At 40.0% G+C, this 21,742-nt stretch overlaps 1 protein-coding gene and 1 pseudogene across 1 annotated transcript in view; both read left to right on the top strand.

The window, feature by feature from the left end:
• Nucleotides 1-21,742, top strand: part of STARD9 (StAR related lipid transfer domain containing 9) — a 137,047-nt gene that overhangs the window by 27,673 nt on the left and 87,632 nt on the right. The gene's annotated exons all lie outside the window — the stretch shown is intronic.
• LOC103082689 (importin subunit alpha-1 pseudogene) lies at nucleotides 10,021-12,088 on the top strand (annotated as a pseudogene).

The raw sequence follows: 21,742 nt of genomic DNA, 5'->3' as shown, positions 1-21,742 counted from the left end.
AGGGACAGAGTGAATGCAGGACCTCTAGTTTGAATCCAGAAGAATCTTAATATATGTTTTTGAATGAGATGAAATCCTACATTGTTTTCTAGTTTTATCCTAGATTCCACCAGCTTTAATTTCCAAATATTTATTTTTCTGCAAAGATGAACCTCATCTGCTCAGTATCTTCCACATAGAAGCATTTATGCACCAGAGAATGAATCCCTTAGTCATTCATCAGCTCTGTTAGGGTTTTTAGAGGCTTATTAACTACGCTTCATTGAAAATCAGTCCCAGGTTCCTAACTGTCCAGGTTTGTGTCAGTGCATCTCTTAGTTGTCACCAGCAAGTAATTTTTGAGCTGAGTGCTCACCACTGTCGGGTCTCTCTTCGATCATCTAATTTTTTTGTCTTTTGCATGCACTTTAGTAAGTGGCTGTGACAGCTCCAAGAAGCACCTTTGTTCCAGGGCTGTTGGCTAAGGCTGGAGTCATGCTTTGTTTATTTGGTTGAGGTGACTTGAGATGAGGGGCTGAGGCACAAGAAGCACCACAAGACGGTTACGGTTAGAGGTCTAACAGGCAGCTCTGTCTTCTGCAAACTACCAAGTCTTCAGGGAAGACTGGAGGAGGGAACTGTTGCTCAAGGGAGGAAGGCCCCTGCCAGTGGGATGCATGAGGCAGATGCAATTCAGATCAACCCAAAACTAATCTCTTTAACTAGACCTTGGATTGCTGAGAATGGTATAGGCTTAAGCTGGGCTGGCTGAGCTCGACTATGAAATTAGAACTGTCTTGGGGGCTCAGCTTGTTTGCTTCTCCAGCATTAAGTTTGGTCTCTAGAGACCCATTCAGACTAAACAATATTAAAAACAGGAAATTTGCTCCTAGCAGCATGGTTGTGGAAAACTTTTTCCACTTAGGCAGGAATGAGAGTTAAAAACAGGAACTCCATCCTCAGGGCCTGTTTTCTTCCTATATAGAAGTAGTATTAGCAACTCCAGCAACTTGAAGCAGCTTTGCCCTTCTTGACTTCCCTTCAGAGTGCTGCCTGAGGGCATCCATTACAAAAGGTGGTAAAGAGCCCACTTGAACACATTCAAAAATATGGAAACAGTGCTATGTGGAGAATGCTGACCTGGTGAATGTATATCTTGGCTGAAGATCACGTGTGTGGAATTAACGCAGGCAGTGCTTAAGGGAGACCTGGAGAACAGCTATTGTTAATTTTATTCAGCACACATTTATGGTGTGTATTCTGGATTGGGTCCACGGGTTATGTATTCATTTATTCAGTTAGTGTTAACTGAGTGTGTGGGGCCCTTAGGTGTATGATGTGTGTGTCCCCTTCAGTACTGCAGGGGCCTGCTTGGGTTTGCTCGTGACGGTCAGCCCAGGGCATCCCTGAATCTGGGGGTTCAACTCCCGGGACTGCTACTCTTTTGCATAATTTGCTGCTGAGGTTGGTGGGGGTGGACAGGGGACATTTTGGAAGAAGGGAGTAAGGACAAAGAGGAAGCTAACAGCTAGAGAGGAAATGCTGCTCTTTTCTTCCTCCCCTGCTGTGATGGCACTCTGCCTAAACAGTCCAGCGTTGAGGAAGGCTTCTGAAGCCCTCAGCGAACGTGAGCCAAGCCCTCGCTGTCACCCCACCCTTTGTTCACAACCCCCTCCTCTGGCTCAGTCGATGTGTCATGAAGAAGCTTCTGCAGCAGAACAGCCTGTGTGGTGAAAAGATTCCTTAGCAGATGCGTGTCATTATTTTTGGCTGGTAAGGAGACAGAACTACTCTTTTTAAAACTTTTAAATTGAAATTTACACACAGAAAAATTATATGTTCACACATTATAAGTGAACAGCTCAAATTTTCTGCCCACTTGAACTTTTACAAGCTGAGCATACCCACATAACCAGCATCCAGATCGAGAAATAGCACATTACCAGCATCTCAGAAGTCCCACTTGTGCTCTGTTAAAACACACTGTAAAGCTCTTTCCTGGGGCTTTTTTCCAGTGAATGCTCTGAGAGGCAAAATAATGTCCCTGCCTAGCTAATCACTGAATTTGAGAGAGGGCAGGCAGGCCAAACACAGCCCTGCCAGCCTTTCTCCTCAGCCTTCCCTTCTTTTTCTGACTTGCATCTGTCAGGATCCAATTAACCTCCTCGTGCATTCAGCCTGGGGCTGGTTTTTAGCTATAGAGATGCATTTTGGTTTGTTCTTTTTTTTTTTTTTTTCTGGCTGTGCTGCGTGGCATCCAGGATCCTAGTTCCCTGACTGAGAATCAAACCTGTTCCCCCTGCATTGGAAGTGCGAGGTCTTAACCACTGGACCACCAGGGAAGTCCCCATTTTAGTTTGTTCAGTGCATTTCTTTAGCAAAAAAATGATGTCATGGAGAGCATCTTCAAAATAGAGTAGATTAGTGAGGTTTTAGTACGTGTGCTGTTTATCATCCCGTCTCAGTTTTGGTACTGTTCAGGTTGAGCATATGCCATATTTAATAGTTGTGTGTGGGATTGTATTACAGCCCAGCATTATGAGTTATTATCCACATGTAGGCAAAGCAACTGGCAAGCTTCCTGGGAGCCATGCCTGTGCTTGGGGTAACTCCATGCTTGATCATATGGCCCACATAGTAATGGAAGGTATATACATAAAGGGGAGCCAATAAGAAGAAAGATGATAGAGTGAGAATTTTGTAAACTGGTCAGAGTTTTAAAAAATCATCCATTGTGCAATGTTGTTTTTGGTTTAGACCGTGGACTGTAGTATCACACTGCTTGGGTTTGAGCCCCACCTCTGACAATTTGCTAGCTGTATGACTCTGGGCAGCTTTCTGGACCTCTCTCTGATTTGGTTGCCTCACTTGTAAAATGAAGATGATAATATCTACTTCATGGGTTGTTGTGAGGAATAAATTATTAATGCAGGTAAAGTGCTTTGAATATTACCTGGTACATTTCAATAGTGAATAAATTGTTGTTCTTGTCAATCTAGTGTCATGACAGATGTTAAAGTAACAGCTATCTGAACCTCTTTTTTTAAAAAATTAAATGCAAGTCAGTATAGAATTGAGATGGAGTATAGAAATTTTCTGCTACAGAAATTTTCTTCACAGCCAACTTTGCACATGTTTATTTCATAGCATGAGGACATATATCCACAGCATGGGAAAGAAAATCTCACAATAAGTTTTTTAAAGCTTAGTCTTTGTTTCCTATAAATTCTCTCTATGGTAAGGTAGGACCACTGTAAGTTTCATTCTGCAAAGGTGGCTGAAGTTTTCCTTCTCAAAGTGAGGTCTCCAGATCAGCAGCATTGATATTACCTGGGAACTTGTTAGAAATGCAAATTATTGGGCTGTACTTCAGACACTACCACTGTACAAATTTTCTTCTATTTGTAGACAGTGGGGAGCATAGTCATAATTACAGGTTGGGGGAAGGATTAGAAGTTGGGAAACACCTATCTTAAATGAGCTAACTTCTTCCTGGTGGTAATATTCTCTAGTTTACAAAGTGCTTTCACATGTATTGTCATCATCCCATGTATTTGTCACAAAATTGTTGTGTTAGGTACCATTATTTCTACATTTTAGAAGGGTTAATAAAGACTGCTGTTACCTAATAAGTTGTAGGGTGGGAACTTTGTCATTTGGAGTCTCCTGAGTCCAAATCCTGGTCTCGTTCTGTAGCACTGTATAGCCTTTATGTCCTCAAGCTGTGAGTGGGCTGTTTTCAGTCTGGCTTCCTCAGTAACAGACCCTGAGATAAGGAGTTATGTGAAACTCATTTATTAGGACGTATCACTGGAAAAGAAGTGGTAGGTAGGGTGGGGAACTGAGACCAGCAAGGGAAGGAGGAGGCCAAGCAACTCCACAGAGGTGCTCTGAAGACAGAGTATAGAGTTTTCTGAATCAAGAATGTCCTGAGTTTCCCTGTACCCATCAGTCATTGGTAAAAACTGCCTTCTAAAGAACAATTGGCTGTTATTCCTGTCCTGCCCCTAGGTTCTTCATATCAATTTTTTTTTTTAAGATTCCATATATATGTGTTAGCATATGGTATTTGTTTTCGTCTGACTTCACTCTGTATGACACACTCTAGGTCCATCCACCTCACTACAAATAACTCAGTTTCGTTTCTTTTTATGGCTGAGTAATATTCCATTGTATATATGTGCTACATCTTCTTTATCCATTCATCTGTCAATGGACACTTAGGTTGCTTCCATGTCCTGACTATTGTAAATAGAGCTGCAGTGAACATTGTGGTACATGACTCTTTTTTTTTTTTTTTTTGTGGTATGCGGGCATCTCACTATTGTGGCCTCTCCCATCGCAGAGCACGGGCTCCGGACGCGCAGGCCCAGTGGCCATGGCTCATGGGCCCAGCCGCTCCGCGGCATGTGGGATCTTCCAGGACCGGGGCACGAACCCATGTCCCCTGCATGGGCAGGCGGACTCTCAACCACTGTGCCACCAGGGAAGCCCACATGACTCTTTTTGAATTATGGTTTTCTCCGGGTATATGTCCAGTAGTGGGATTGCTGGCTGGTATGGTAGTTCTATTTTTAGTTTTTTAAGGAACCTCCATACTGTTCTCCATAGTGGCTGTATCAATTTATGTTCCCACCAACAGTGCAAGAGGGTTCCCTTTTCTCCACATCCTCTCCAGCATTTATTGTTTCTAGATTTTTTGATGATGGTCATTCTGACCGGTGTGAGGTAGTTTTGTAGTTTTGATTTGCATTTTTCTAATGATTAGTGATGTTGAGCATTCTTTCATGTGTTTGTTGGCAATCTGTATATCTTCTTTGGAGAAATGTCTATTTAGGTCTTCTGCCCATTTTTGGATTGGGTTGTTTGCTTTTTTGATCTTGAGCTGCATGAGCTGCTTGTAAATTTTTGGAGATTAATCCTTTGTCAGTTGCTTCATTTGCAAATATTTTCTCCCATTCTGAGGGTTGTCTTTTTTGTCTTGTTTATGCTTTCCTTTGCTGTGCAAAAGCTTTAAGTTTCATTAGGTCCCATTTGTTTATTTTTGTTTTTATTTCCATTTCTCTAGGAGTTGGGTCAAAAAGGATCTTGCTGTGATTTATGTCATAGAGTGTTCTGCCTATGTTTTCCTCTAAGAATTTTATAGTGTCTGGCTCTTACATTTAGGTCTTTAATCCATTTTGAGTTTATTTTTGTGTATGGTGTTAGGGAGTGTTCTAATTTCATTCTTTTTCATGTAGCTGTCCCGTTTTCCCAGCACCACTTGAGGACACGGAGAGTGGGAAGGGTAAGCTGGGATGAAGTGAGAGAGTGGCATGGACATATATACACTACCAAATGTGAAATAGATAGCTAGTGGGAAGCAGCTGCATAGCACAGGGAGATCAGCTCGGTGCTTTGTGACCACCTAGAGGGTTGGGATAGGGAGGGTGGGAGGGAGACGCAAGAGGAAGGCGATATGGGGATATATATATATGTATAGCTGATTCACTTTGTTATAAAACAGAAACTAACACACCACTGTAAAGCAATTATACTCCAATAAAGATGTTAAAAATAAATAAAGAAAGAAAGAGCATCTGGCTCTTAAAAAGTGTTTCAGTAACCTGAGGGCAATCGTCCAAGAAAAACAGATAAAGAGACACAGATACTGACTTTTGGAAATTAAAGCACACCCACTGGCTGGTGCACATGAAAATAGTAAAGGAATCCAAGTGTATATAGGTGTAGAACATTAACAGCACCTGCTATACCATCAAAGCTGGTCCAGAAGACTGAAGTAGGGAGCTAAGGAATTCTGAAATACATGCTGGTCTTGGAGAGGGCTCTGGAAAAACCACTCTGTGTATCCTGTCCTCAAAACTTCCTGGGAGAGCCCTGCCCCCAACACAGCTTCTGGTTATGTCCTGTGGTCAGTAAACACTCAGTCTACTGTATTCTCTGCATCTTCCAGTATGGGCATTAAGAATTGATACTCATGGGCTTGCCTGGTGGCGCAGTGGTTGAGAGTCCGCCTGCCAATGCAGGGGACACGGGTTCGTGCCCTGGTCTGGGAAGATCCCACATGCCGCGGAGCAACTTGCCCCGTGAGCCACAATTACTGAGCCTGTGCGTCTGGAGCCTGTGCTCTGCAACAAGAGAGGCCGCGATAGTGAGAGGCCCGCGCACCGGGATGAAGAGTGGCCCCCACTTGCCGCAACTAGAGAAAGCCCTTGCACAGAGACGAAGAGCCAACACAGCCGTAAATGAATAAATGAATAAATGAATAAGTAAATAAATAAATAAAGGATTGATACTCATAATGATGACCTCAAGTCCTGCCATTGCCAAATCCTTAGACACTAAGGAAGAGTATACCGAACACTTTGAAATTTTAATGTAAATGAAGTTGACAGTGGTTTCTGGCTATCCAGTATATCAGAAATGTGTTTTTAATAAGAAAAGCTCATTTTGTGATCATCTAGGTAAAAGTGACTTAACCATTGCTATGTGATAGTCACTCACGCTGCTCACTCAGTATTCCTGGCTTTTCATCTTCTGTTGCATAATAGAATTTCACTTCCTGGTCCCATTGTGTGAGGGGAAGGGGGCCATATTATGAGCTCTGTCCAGTATATTTTAAGGAGAAATGATGTCTGAGCCTTCAATTGCTGGAGTATGACCTTCCAAAGCCCTCTTTCCTTCTGGCACCAAGATCAGTAATGTCAGAGATAGTTCTGTCAGAGAAGCTACAACCATCAAGACTCCCTACTGACCCACAGGTAGCATGAGCCAGAAATAAACTTTTGTTGTTTTAAGCTACTATGCTTTAGAGGCGTGCTACAATAGCCTAAGCTAACCTAAGCTTGTCCTGACTGATGACTCATCAGTGTTGATCTTATTGAGTGACTTTAACTTTGGTACAATATCAGTTATTGTAAGAAAATGGGTCGGAACTTCCTGGTGGCGCAGTGGTTAAGAATCTGCCTGCCAATGCAGGGGACATGGGTTCGATTCCTGGTCTGGGAAGATCCCGCATGCCACGGAGCAACTAAGCCCGTGTGCCACAACTACTGAGCCTGCACTCTAGAGCCCGCGAGCCACAACTACTGAGCTCGCCTGGTGCAACTACTGAAGCCTGCGTGCCTAGAGCCTGTGCTCTGCAACGAGAGAAGCCACTGCAATGAGAAGCCAGTGAACCGTAACGACACCACAACAAAGAGTAGCCCCCGCTCGCCACAGCTAGAGAAAGCCTGCATGCAGCAACAAATACGCAACGCAGACAATAAATAAATAAATAAGAAAATGGGTCTAGGTGATCTGTCCATATACTTTCACTTTATTTTCAATGATAAATGATTTTAATGTATTTCAAAGGATTAGAAGGCCTTTCATGTATGTAGGACGCTCTTTAGTTTTGCTTTGTTTCTTATTCCACTTGGAACCTTCAAACCCACTTATAATTTTCAAGAAGTTGGCTCTAAAAAGGACTTTTGCCTTACAACTGTGGGCCATATCTGTCCACCACCTGACTTAGTGAAGTTTTATTGGAACATAGCTATGCCCATTTGTTTATGTAGTGTTTATGGATGCTTTTGTATAAAAAGGCAGCGTTGAGTAGTTGTGACAGAGACTCTGTGGCCCATAAAGCCTAATATATTTGCTGTATGGCTCATAATAGAAAAAAATTTGCTAACTCTGTCTCACAGATACTTAATTATTAGGAATGGAAAGATTCCCGGATGATTTGCCTGAATTGCTGCAGATATCCTAGCTCTTGGAAGTTCTATCTGATGGAGTGAAGGCCTTCTCTTGGATCTGCAGTGTCCCTTTATTTTATATACTACCCTGAAAGCAGTGAAACAGCTTATCCCTCTTGAATTCTGCCTATGAATAAGCAAAGGCTCCCTCACGCCTGATAATCAAACCATTTTTCCATATTGCCACCCTCGTTGTCTTTGTCCAGACCAGCTGCTGGGCAAACTGCTAACGAGTCCACTTGTCATGTGATTGCTGCTCAGTGATTTGGCTTTGTGCTTGTTGCTGTTGACAGTTGAACCTGCCATTTTGCTAGGGCTTTTTCAAGCTGCATGGGAGAGAGGTGATCAGGTTGTCTCACATGATGGGTTGTGAATGTGAGGCTATGTGAGGAAATAAGGAAACTGTCCACAGTCACACAGCCAGGCCACATGACAGTGGAACGTTATTCATTACCACTCAGAATTCAGCAGTAACTGTAGGAGGCCAACAGCAGCTCTCTGTCTCGCATTCAGAGCTCCCCAAGAGCTGATCGTGTCCATTAATCTTTATCCAATTTGGCATACCCTTATTAGCATTCTTATTTGGAGTCATCTGATGGTTGACAGTCTTACTTTTGCCCATACTTGCTTTGCTTGGGGCCCAGTCAGATGGGGCCTAGAAAACAGGGTTAAATGACATAAAACATGGCAGATTATAATCAAGGAATCGCTTGTGGCTGTCTTCTTAGAAGTGGCTGTGGGAATGGCAAGTCTTTAGATTCTATTCCAATAAATCCATCTTTCATCTTTTCTCATAGGATCCTGTATAAGGAATCTGTCTTTTTGCAAGGAGGAGGGAAGCATTAGAGCTAGAAACCCATCTATCTGTCCTGTGAATTCCTTGCTTATGTCCAGAGAGTATGAAAGCCGCATATGGGACCTACCAGATCGCACATGCCACTTGGACAGTTGTTCATGGGAACATTCCTTAGCAAAAAAGCATTGTTAGAAATAGAAAAATCTTGTATAAACAAAGATATGTGTTTTGATGATCTCAAAGCTCAGTTTTTCTGATTCCTTCAGTAATCAGAGGCTTAAACTAAGAATATATGTTTCTCTGTGTGGTATGTGTATCTATTACCTCTGTATGAGTATTTGCTGCTATGTGCAATTTTCTTTTTCTTTTGTTTTTGAGGTTTTTTTTTTTTTAATTATTTTTGGCCGCGTTGGGTCTTTGTTGCTGCATGCGGGCTTTCTCTAGTTGCGGTGAGCGGGGACTACTCTTCGTTGTGGTGCGCGGGCTTCTCATTGCGGTGGCTTCTCTTGTTGCGGAGCATGGGCTCTAGGTGTGTGAGCTTCAGTAGCTGTAGCTCACAGGCTCTAGAGCGCAGGCTCAGTAGTTGTGGCACACGGGCTTAGTTGCTGCGTGGCATGTGGGATCTTCCCAGACCAGAGGTTGAACCCGTGTCCCCTGCACTGGCAGGCAGATTCTTAACCACTGCGCCACCAGGGAAGTCCCTCTTTTTCTTTTTTTCTTTTCAGAAAAAGAAGCCCTAGACAAATAGGGATTTCTGTTTTTATCTTTTGATAAAGGTGATAAGAGTTGCATTCAGTAGAGAGGGCATATTTTAGGGTCCGACACCAGAGGGACCCTAGACTTTCCTCTTTGACACCCCATCTCCTTCCTAGATGAAAGGTGGTGAAGTATAGTGATTAAAAATATGGTTTATTTTCCAGTTTCACAGATTACTGGCTGTGATCCTGGGCTAGTCCCTTTATCTCTCTGTGCTTCACTTATCCCATCTGTAAAATGGGGATAATGATACCTACCTCAGAGTTGTTGTGAGGACTAAATGAGTAAGTAAATATAAAACACTTAGAACAGTGCTTCGCAGATAATAAATGCTACATAAGTGTTATTATTATTATTATCATTATCTTCTCTGATACCTGATCACCATTTTATCCAGCACACAATAATTTCTCCAATCCCTTTTCTATTCACAGCAAAGTATCTTCTGTCCTTCCTGGTAGCATGTGCATTTTAATAGGGGCACTGTGAAGTTACAGCAAACTCAGATGAATTACTCTAATGGAGAGAATTTCTAGTATTCTACAGGGTGGTGGGGAAAATCATTTGGGGCACATCGTGGCAAGAGGTTGAAGAATTGGGAAATCACATGCTTAGAGAATATCTAGGAAGAAGAGACTTGAATATGTCTCAGCTTCCTTCCATTTCTAGCCCCAAGTTTTCTTAAGTCAAGAAGCTATAGGGTCTGCACAGCCTCCTGTGGAAACCTGAGCTGGCTCTGTAGCTTTCTCCCTGTGTCTCATAACCATGTCCAGCCACAGGAATGCTAACTCACCAGCTGCCTGCCTTAACAGATTCAAGGGCATGATAGTACAGAAATGAGGCCGCACTGAATACTGGTTAATGTGGAACTGAGGAAAGCTAATAAGCTAAGAAGGATGACCAGGTGCTGAAAAGGAGAAATGTAAGGTTGCTTCCTGAGGCTGCTGGTTCTCCACTGTAAGAAAACCAAAACAACCAGGGCACTGTAAATTGGTCTGTTGATGATACTGTCAAAGGCATCATAGCAACAGTTTGGAAAGCCAGCTACAAGTGACTCAAGCTGCTGGGAAACTGCCTCCTAGGAAAAACAGCCCCCATAGACAACATAATCTGGGCTGGTTTGATTCCAAAATTTGTGTCCTTCTTGGACATAACTGACTTTAGTCCCATTCAGTTTGAATCTGCTTGGGTGCTCATTAACATTGCCTCTAGGACGTCAGAACAGACTGGGGCTGGGACTTCCCTGGTGGTCCAGTGGGTAAGACTCCACACTCCCAATGCAGGGGGCCCAGGTTCAATCCCTGATTGGGGAACTAGATCCTGCATGCATGTTGCAACTAAAGATCCCGCATGCTGCATCTAAGACCCAGCGCAGCAGGCATGCATAAATCATTCAATCAGAACAGACTGGGATATAGAAGATGTGGCACATATATACAATGGAATATTAGCCATAAAAAGAAACGAAATTGAGTTATTTGTAGTGAGGTGGATGGACCTAGAGTCTGTCATACAGAGTGAAGTAAGTCAGAAAGAGGAAAAACAAATACCGTATGCTAACACATGTATATAGAATCTAAAAAAAAATGGTACTGAAGAACCTAGGGGCAGGACAGGAATAAAGACGCAGACATAGAGAATGGACTTGAGTACACAGGGAGGGGGAAGGATGAGCTGGGACTAAGTGAGAGAGTGACATTGACATATATACACTACCAAATGTAAAATAGATAGCTGGCGAGAAGCAGCTGCAGAGCACAGGGAGATCAGCTCGGTGCTTTGTGACCACCTAGAGGGGTGGGATAGGGAGGGTGGGAGGGAGACACAAGAGGGAGGAGATATGGGGATGTATGTATATGTATAGCTGATTCACTTTGTTTTACAGCAGAAACTAACACACCATTGTAAAGCAATTATACTCCAATAAAGATGTTAAAAAAACAGAAGAAAGAAAAACAGACTGGGGCTGTGCTGTCCCAGCATTCATTTCTCTGCTGGCATCTCCCCATGCTTACATCAGTGAACAAGGTGTATGGGCTGTCGGAAACATTGCAGGTGATGGTTCAGTTTTTTTTGACTTGGCTATCAAGTGTAGTGCAGTTGATCCACTGTTGGCTTTTTCTTGCAGTTCCCAATGTGTCATCTTTAGCATGTGGTTACTTGTAGCACCTTACCTGGACACTTTCAAACCTTTGTTGCAACAAGAATCCTGCATCCCTGTTAGATGCTGTTGAGCAAATTCTTCCTACTTTAGTTCGTCTCCTGTATCATGATGTCCAGAAGTATTAGCAGATATATGGACAATATCAAATATCATAGCTGGCCACCATCACCAGATACAGTGAGTTGTGAATCATGGATTAGTCCCATTCCTCACTGGTGTTCTAAGGCAGACTTTAAGACGCAAAAGGAAGCTTTATGAGCTGTGACCAACTAGAAAAGTTGTGGAACAGTTGAACAGATTGTGTAACAGATTGTTCATTGTGGCGCAGTAGAATTGTTGATGAACCTCTGAACTGTGCAAGATACCAAAATTACCATGGTTATTCTGGATGCCATTTCAGGTATCTTCTAGGCTGCTGAAACTGAGAAACTTAGTATAATTGAAGAATGTAGAGGTTTGGACAAAACTGAAGCTCTATAAAACCATGAAAATGAGTCTGTGTACAAAGTTTCATTAAGTTTGATTGAGAAATGCTTCCCTATGGAGGAACAAGAATATCAAAATGTTGTGCCAGAAACTGCCTCTGAAGGCTGTACATCCCAAGTTCCAGATGGCATTCTGGGACCACTTTTAGATTGTACAACTAAAGCATAAGTTTATTATACCAAACCTGTACTGTGTTTGGTATAAGTTTGTCTTACTGTTTCTCTAAGAGCTCTTTAAATGTGGTTTGCTATGGTAGAACTACTTTTTACAAGGAAACTATACTTGAACAGTTCCAAACTGTGCATATTGTATGAAGCTTCTCCTCTCAAAGGGTTTCTTAATTTCAGTGTGGAATTTCATATCTTTCAGTGTCCTATAAAAAGATTATTTCACCGTTTGCTTCAAAAAAAAAAAAAAGCAGCAGCAGCTGTGGGTCAGCAGACAGTCAGGGCCTAGAGGGTTCAGGGGAGGCCTCAGGTTTTGTTGCAGTCCTGATAGAGGAATTTAGACTTTATACTTTGGAGTGTCTAGAGGTAAGGGTCATAGTCTATAAAAATAAAAACACCAGTAATAAGGATATATGGTCAAGGATATTTATTGAACCATTTTGAGTAGGGATAAAATAGTAGAAACAAGTGATTGCCCATTTATAGGGGAACGATTGACTCAATTTTTGTACATACATACCGTGAAATATATTGCAGATGTCTTAGAAGAATTCAAAACCCATAAATATGTGAGTGAGCATGTGTGCATTTATGGTTATGACTGTGGGAAGAACAAGAAATGATGCCAGTTGTTAACGTCTTACCCACAGGTGGGGGTTAATGTATGAGGGAGGAAAAGAGGAAGGGAAAAGAGGGGTGGCAAATAAAAAGGAAATAAAATGAAGCATTGCCCCCGCAGCATGCATGATAGCCCAGTTATTTTAATTAATTCATTATTTATTTGACTGCATTGGGTCTTAGTTGCAGCATGCAGCATCTCTTGTTGCGGTGCACAGGCTTCTCTCTAGTTGTGGTGCGTGGGCTTCAGAGAGCGTGGGCTCAGTAGTTGTCGGCGCGCGGGCTTAGTTGCCCTGTGGCATGTGGGATCTTAGCTCCCCAATCAGGGATTGAACCCACCTCCCCTGCATTGGAAGGCGGATTCTTAACCACTGGACTGCCAAGGAAGTCCCCCAATTATTTTAAATTGTGTTTGTGTAACTGTGGATTTGTGTATGCATGAAAAAAGGAAGAGTTGTATCTATGGGAAATAACCTGTATGTTAATGCTATGTTATGTGATAAAAAACAAGTTGCAGGTTGACGTGCATTATATGTGTCTCTTTCAATGAAAATAAAGAAAAACGAAGAACTGTATATCCTTATATATGTGGAGAAAGGTATGGAAGGACATACCTGTTGGTTATATCCTTTCCATCAGTACCTGAAGGGGACTTGTTGGATACTTAAATGAGTAGGATTAGGGGTTGAGGTAGGGATGGAAGGTTAGTTTTTTCTTCATGCATTGTATTTTTTCACTTGGTACAAAAAGTGGGTGTTCTTTGTAGTTTGAAAAACAGCAAAGAAAGAAAAAAATGTAATCTTTTCTGTCTCTAATAAGGCTTCAAATTCTGGTCATTTAATAATAGCAATGTGGGTGAAATTTGGGGGTGAGATTATAATTCTCTTCATGTGCAAATGAAAAGGTTAATGGAGCAAAAAGAGTCCAAAAGTGATTAACAAATGGCAGAAGGATCAGATTTTATTGCTTTTGACCAAAGGCTTTAACAAAATTTTACTGAGACTGCTATTTAGAAATACTCAAAGGAGACTTGGTAAAGTTTCTCCCAGTGTGAAGCAAAACAACAGGAAGTAAGGAAACCTTGAAGAACAATTTTAAGTTGTAGGGTAATAGCTTAGTGTTCAACAGATAAGATTTTCCTTTCCTGATAACTCTGGTGAACAGTTATTTTGCTAGTGGCAGAATATCACAGTGGTTAAAAGCAAGAGCTTTGTTTAGAGGTACTTACTACCCATGGGACATCAATTTTCTCGTGTGAACATTAGAGAACTTGGATAATGTTAACTACCCTCATAGATGTATTGTGAGGATTAAATGGATTAATAACATTTAAGGTGCTGAGAGCCTAACACAAAATAATTGCTCAGTAAATGTTACTAGCTATATGAATCTAAAACTCTGGTTTTTGTAAAAGCGCTTTTAAAAAAATTGTAGACTTTTTAATGATGGCCATTCTGACCGGTGAGAGGTGGTACTTCATTGTAGTTTTGATTTGCATTTCTCTAATAATTAGTGATGTTTAGCATCTTTTCATGTGCCTATTGGCCATCTGTATTTCTTCTTTGGAGAAACGTCTCTAAGTTTTCTGCCCACTTTTGGATCGGGTTGTTTGTTTTTTTGTTGTTGAGTCGTATGAGCTGTTTGTTGAATAAAGCACTTCTGTTGAAGTATATTCATTGTGCAAAGTAATCCTAACAATCATCCTTAAACAATAGGAGTAGTGCAAAGCACAGTATTTTGCTTTAGTAGGCACTTTACAAATATTGGTTGAGTAAATATTTCATATGGCTTTGTTAGAGTCTCTGTTTAGATTAATATCATTTCACATATTTATATTTTTCAAAAATTTAAAAGGAAAAGTACATATATAGGGTGATAATTTGGATGCATCTTAGTTAATGGACTCAAGAATAAGAGATTCCTATGTACTTAAATATAGACAGCTTTCAGTAGGGAAACATGAGGGTACTAATCTGTATTTTAGAAAATTATTATGAAGGAGAGGATTCTGGAAAGAAAGCAGGAATCTGTCCTTCCCACCTAGATAACAATTGCACTGGCAGAATCCATCTTAAGTAACTGTTTGGGAACTCTGGAGTCTATTGAAGACTTGCCACTTCCAGAGGAAGACTTGGAGGACAAATTGAAGTTAATTTCAGCTCTTAACATAGTAGCAGCCACCCATTCCCTATTTCCAGACAAGTGGCAGGCAGCTATTCACTGGTCCTGGAGCATCTTGCACGTAGCTTGCAGAAGTCAGGGTGGGCAAAAAGGACCCTGTTTTCCAAATATCAGGAATCTACTCTGATTGCTAATTGCTGCTTCTGATCACAGATTGATTGCTGATTGGTGCTTTTAATCACAGGGGTGCAGACAAAGAGGTGGGCATTTTTGTTCCACCATCATCCATTGTGATAAGCACCTTCCCCCCCTGCTGAAGTGACTTCCAGGGGATTTAAAGGGCCAGCACCCTTCTCCCCACCCCCACCCAACTTCATTTTTCTCTTTTTCTCTTTTTGGGAGCCAGATATTTATGACCAGGGCATTCAAAAACAACAAAACACACAGGGAGAATTAAAACGTGACCAGACATGCCCAGGGAAAGGCTCAGAAAAGACCTGAGAATACTTCACCTTTACACCTCTGTCTGATCCTCAGCACAGAGACAGCCTACAACAATCAAAAACACAAAAACAATAAATGAAAAGAATAACAAGAGACAGCATATGCTGGAGAAAGGAAAGAATCTGATTTCCAGAGTTACTACATTATTAGGTTCAAATATCCAGTTTTCAACAAAAAAATCACAATACAAAGAAACATGAAAGTGTAGCCCATGTAAAGGAAGAAATTAATCAACAGAAACCACCCCTGAGAAGGGCCTAAAGGCAGATATACTAGACAGAGACTTTTAACTGTCCTAAAAATGCTCAAAGAACTAAAGGAAGATATGGAGAAAGTCAGTAAAACGATGTATGAATAAAAACCATATGATCACTTCAGTACATGCAGAAAAAGCTTTTAACAAGATTCAACATCCATTTACGATAAAAACTCTCCACAAAGTGGGTATAGAGGGAACATACCTCTACATAATAAAGGCTATATATGACAAGCTCACAGCTAACCTCATACTCAGTGGTGAAAACCTGAAACATTTCCTTTGAGATCAGCAACAAGACAAGGATGCCCACTCTTGCCACTTTTATTCAACACAGTACTGGAAGTACTAGCCACAGCAATCAGACAAGAAAAAGAAATAAAAGGAATCTAAATTGGAAAGGAAGAAGTAAAACCGTCACTGGTTGCAGATGACATGGTACTGTACATAGAAAATCCTAAAGATGCCATCAGAAAACTACTAGAGCTCATCAATGAATTTGGTAAAGTTGCAGGACACAAAATTAAAGTACAGAAATCTGTTGCATTTCTATACACTAACAACAAGCTATCAGAAAGAGAAATTAAGAAAAAAATCCCATTTACCATCACTTCAAAAAGAATGAAATAACTAGGAGAAAACCTAGTCATAGCACTTTCTCTGTACACTGCACAAATCTTTTTTTTGTATTCGCTTGCATTTTTACCTTGCTTGAAATAATAAAGCATAGCACTCCAAAAATGTTGCTTTTTTCTTCCATCTTAAATATTAAAACGGCTACACAAAAATTCACCAATTTTGTTAAGTCTTTTTCAAATGCACTGATATGACAGCTGTCACATACAGTCTAACAAAATTGTTTCAAAGGAAGTTAAATACAACCAAGTGCTACTAGAGCTATCTTATGGAAAAAATCAAATGAACCTTTTGGCCAACCCAATGAAAGACCTGTACTTGGAAAGCTATAATACACTGCTGAAAGAAATTGAAGATGACACAAACAGGTGGAAGGATATATCATGTTCATTGTTTGGAAGAATTAATATTGTTAAAATGACCCTACTACCCAAGGCAGTCTATAGAGTCAATGCAATCCCTATCAAAATACCAATGGCGTTTTTCATAGAACTAGAATAAATCATTATAAAATTTGTATGGAAACACAAAAGGCCCCAAGTAGCCAAAGCAATTTTGAGAAAGAAGAACAGAGCTAGAGGTGTCATGCTCCCTGACTACTGACTATATTACAAAGCTACAGTAATGAAAAGAGTATGGTACTGGTACAAAAACAGACACATAGCTCAGTGGAATAGAATAGAGAGCCCAGAAATAAACCCACTTACTTATGATTAGTTAATCTATGACAAAGGAGGCAATAATATACAATGGGGAAGAGACAGTCTCTTCAGTAAGTGGTGATGGGAGAACTGGACAGCTACACGTAAAAGAATGAAATTAGAACATTTTCCCACATCATGTACAAAAATAAACTAAAAATGGATTAAAGACCTAAATTTAAGATCAGAAACCATAAAAATCCTAGAAGAAAACATAGGCAAAACACTCTTTGACATAAATCATAGCAGTATTTTTTTTTTTTTTTGCGGTACGCGGGCCTCTCACTGCTGTGGCCTCTCCCGTCGCGGAGCACAGGCTCCAGACGCGCAGGCTCAGCGGCCATGGCTCACGGGCCCAGCCACTCTGTGGCATGCGGGATCCTTCCAGACCGGGGCACGAACCCATGTCCCCTGCATCGGCAGGCGGACTCTCAACCACTGCGCCACCAGGGAAGCCCCATAGCAGTATTTTTTGATCCGTATTCTAAGGCAGTGGAAACAAAAGAAAAAATAAATGGGAACTAATTAAATTTAAAAGCTTTTGCACAGCAAAGGAAACCATTGACAAGATGAAAAGACAACCTACTGAGTGGGATAAAATTTTTGCAAATGATATAACTGTTAAGGGGTTAACACCCAAAATATATAAATAGCTCATACAACTCAGTATAAAACAAACAAAAAACCAACCTAATTAAAAAATGGGCAAAAGACCTGAATAGACATTTTTCCAAAGAAGACATACAGATGGCGAACAGGCACATGAAAATATGCTTAACATCACTAATCATCAGAGAAATGAAACTCAAAACCACAATGAGATATCATCTCACACCTGTCAGAGTGACTATCATCAATGACCACATATAACAAATGTTGGTAAAGATGTGAAGAAAAGGAAACCCTTGTACACTGTTGGTGGGAATGTAAATTGGTGCAGCCACTGTGGAAAACAGTATGGAGGTTCCTCAAAAAACTAAAAATAGAATTACCATATGGTCCAGTATTCCACTCCTGGGTATATATCCAAAGAAAATGAAAACACTAATTTGAAAAGATGCATGCACTTCAGTTTTCATAAGCAGCATTATTTATAATAGCCAAGATATGGAAGCAACCTGAGTGTCCATCAACAGATGAATGGATAAAGAAGATGTGAGATATATATATATATAATATATATGTGTGTGTGTGTGTGTGTACATATATATATATATATATATATATATATATATATATATATGTCATGGAATACTACTCAGTCATAAAAAAGAATGAAATCTTGCCATTTGAAACAACATGGATGGACCTGGAGGATATTATGCTTAGTGAAATAAATAAGATAAAGACAGATACTGTACATATCACTTATATGTGGAACCTAAAAAATAAAACAAATGAATATAACAAAACAGAAACAAACTGGCACATATAGAGAACAAACTAGTGGTTACCAGTGGGGAGAGGTGAGGGGCAAGATAGGAGTAGGGGATTAAGAGGTACAAACTGCTATGTATAAAATAAATAAGCTACAAGGATATATTGTACAGCACAGGGAATATAGCCAATATTTTATAATAACCTTAAATGAAGTATAATCTGTAAAAATTTTTAATCACTGTGTTGTACACCTGAAACTAATATATTGTAAATCAGCTATACCTCAATTTTTTTGGCTAAGCCATGTGATGTGTGGGATCTTAGTACCCTGACCAGGGATTGAACCCACACCCCTTGCAGTGGAAGCACAGAGTTGTAAACACTGGACCACCAGGGAAGTCCCATATACCTCAGTTTTTTAAAAATGAAAGAAAAGATAAACCTCATCCTTTGCATCACCCCAATATTTAGTCTTATCTTACAACATATCTGATTTTCTAAATTTCACCTGGATAGCCATGCATTTTCACTACTCGCAGCTTTATATGTGTTATTCATACTGCCTAGATAATCAACCTAATAATTAAAATCCTACTCATGGCTTGAGGCCCACTTCAGATGTTTCCTGTTTCATGAAGTCTTCCCTGCTTCTTCAATTGAATTCAGTTCTGTTGAATGTCTTCCTTTTGCTCTTCCAGGTCAACTCTTTATCGTTTTCTACCTTTTTCTGTGCCCCAAAGGCTGACCTGTTGGACTAATCATTGGGCTTCCTTGCCCTCTGGCTTGAGTTGGGGTTGAACAGTGGAGAGCTCTAGCAGATGAGAGGGAGAGGTTTCCTCCTGAGGGATTGGCTTGGTCTGGCCTCATCTGTTAACTTAAGTCACAGCTCCTCTCAATGTGGTGCTCTCCGCATGGTTCTCTTCTTCCAGGTTTTGGTGAATGTTTTTCCCCCTTCGTCCATTTTGGCTCTGAGTTGGTGAATTTCCAGGTACTGGTTCCAGGTTACTCCACTGTCCCTTGTGGTTTTCCTACTTCACACCCACACCTTTGTGAATAGTGTTTTTACTTAATTAAACCTGAATGATTCTAATTTGAATATACCATCTGTTTCTGTTTAGACCCTGATTGATATAGTGCCACAATGTGTTTCTTGTACCTGTAGTACATTTCATTTTATCTTTATGGTTATTTTTTAATTTGATTCAACAGGACTGCAAAATAAATACCTTATGCTTCATTAGCATTTTCATGTATTAAGCATTTTCTCATAATTTACTTCATTTGATTTTTACAATAAACTGTTTACAATAAACGTCATCCCTATTTTACTGATGAGGAAAAGGGAAACAAAGCACGTTACTCATACCAGGTCACACAGCAAGTAAGTGGCAGTGCTGGTATCTGTAGGAACTCAGGCCTGACTCAGAATCCAGGGTGCTTTCTGTTATTGTATTTTTCCTTACATCTTTTTATTAAACTTAAAAAATTTTTTTGAAATGATCACAAATTTACAGAGAATATGAAAGTACATCCAAAAAAAATTTTCCTGAACCATTTAAAAGTTGCCAACCTGTTACCCAGTTATCCCAGATACTTGAGTGTGCAGTTCCTTATAGTAAAGAATATTCTTTTACATAACCACAATACAACCTTCAAAACTGGGAATTTAAATTGTTATATTACTACATCTAATCATTAGATTCCATTTGAGTTTTGCTGATTGTCCCAGTGATGTCCTTTATAGAAAAAGGATCTGGTTCAGAATCACTTGTTGCATTTAGCTGTCATATGTCTAGTCTAATTCATGCTGGAATAGTTCCTCAGTTTTTCTTTGTATTCATAATCTTGACACTTCGGAAGATTACAGGGGAATTATTTTTTAGAATGTTTCTTAATTTGGTTCAGTATCTCCTCATGATTAGATTCAGATTATGCATCTTCGGTAGGAATATCACAGAGTTCACTTTGATTTCTTGATTAAGGTGGCGTCTCGCCAGGCTTCTCCACTGTAATTACTCTTTTCCCTTCTTTGTAATAAGTATTGTGTCGAGAGGTACTTTGAAACACTATGTAAATATCCCATTCCTCATCAAACTTTCAAATTATTTACTTGTTTATGTTTGTACTGACTCATGGTTTCCCATTTTCTTCAGTGGATGACAGTCTGTTAGTATTATTGTTTGTTACGATGCTCAGATTGTTCCCATTAATGGGAAATGGCATTTAGCCAAGTCTGGGTGCTAGGTGTGATCATTGCTATTGAGATATCACTGTTCCTTGGTCTCCTCAGTAGAGTTAGACAAAGCTAGGGAATAGATATTTGCATATACAGATGTATATACACACACACACGCACACAGTTCCATTATATCTATTTACTTATATTGAAACTCATGAGTTCTCACTGATTCTGATCAAATACTCTACAGTTGAAAGAAGGAAGTGTGAAGAGAGAACTTGAGTGCTAGATGGAAGTAAATGAAAAATAACCCAGCCAACCTAGCAAATTTGTTTCAGGACAGGGAGTGCTTGACTAAGGAGAGTTGCATTCATAGAATTTTGGAAATTGAGGGCTTACAAATAGTGACGGTAACTCTTCTGCTTTTTTTCTTTGTGTTCCATACCACTAGGAATCATTGACCTTGAGCTGCAGTTATAAATACTAGTTGCTACTGATATTTTCTAATGGAAATTTTGGATTTCATTCATCTCATGTTGGTATGAGAATAAGAAGATTGTCAATTGTTAAGAACTCATTAAGTTAGTTGTGTCATTTATGAACCTCTAAACTCAGAATTGTGAAAATGAATCACAGAAATGTTTAAAATGCTTAAGTGTTTGAGGAATATAGGAATGAAAAGCAATACACAGCAGGTTATATACTATGAATAACAATATAAAATTTATATATTTGTAGAAAGATGGAAAAGTACAGTAAAAATTTATTGTGCTTAGCAATGGCATTTGGTCAGTTATTTAATATTTTTTACTCTTTTGGGACGTTGATTATTTTCTTACTGATTTGGAACTGCTCATTGTATTGCAATATTAAGTTGTGATAAATCTACATTGTAGATAATAAATGCCATTTGGAGAAGACAGAAGAAAATGAGATGGAAGTATTTTACATTTCAGTCTATATTTTCCTTCTTTCTGCTAACTAACGCCATATAATGAATGCACTTGGATAAAGACTGAGTGCTTTGGTCTTTTCCAAGTGCCTCCTGGTTCTATGGTCATGGCAGTAGCTGTAGGGTCAGAGAAACTTTATTTTTTTAATTTTTTTAATTTTTTAACATCTTTATTGGGGTACAATTGCTTTACAATGGTGTGTTAGTTTCTGCTTTATAACAGAGTGAATCAGTTATACATATACATATGTTCCCATATCTCCTCCCTCTTTGTCTCCCTCCCTCCCACCCTCCCTATCCCACCCCTC

The sequence above is a fragment of the Lipotes vexillifer genome, unplaced genomic scaffold (genome assembly GCF_000442215.2).
Source record: "Lipotes vexillifer unplaced genomic scaffold, Lipotes_vexillifer_v1.1 scaffold408, whole genome shotgun sequence".
NCBI classification, from domain to species: Eukaryota; Metazoa; Chordata; class Mammalia; order Artiodactyla; family Lipotidae; genus Lipotes; species Lipotes vexillifer.
The sequence above is the reverse complement of the archived record's forward strand: the minus strand, read 5'-3'. Positions and strand labels throughout refer to the sequence as shown.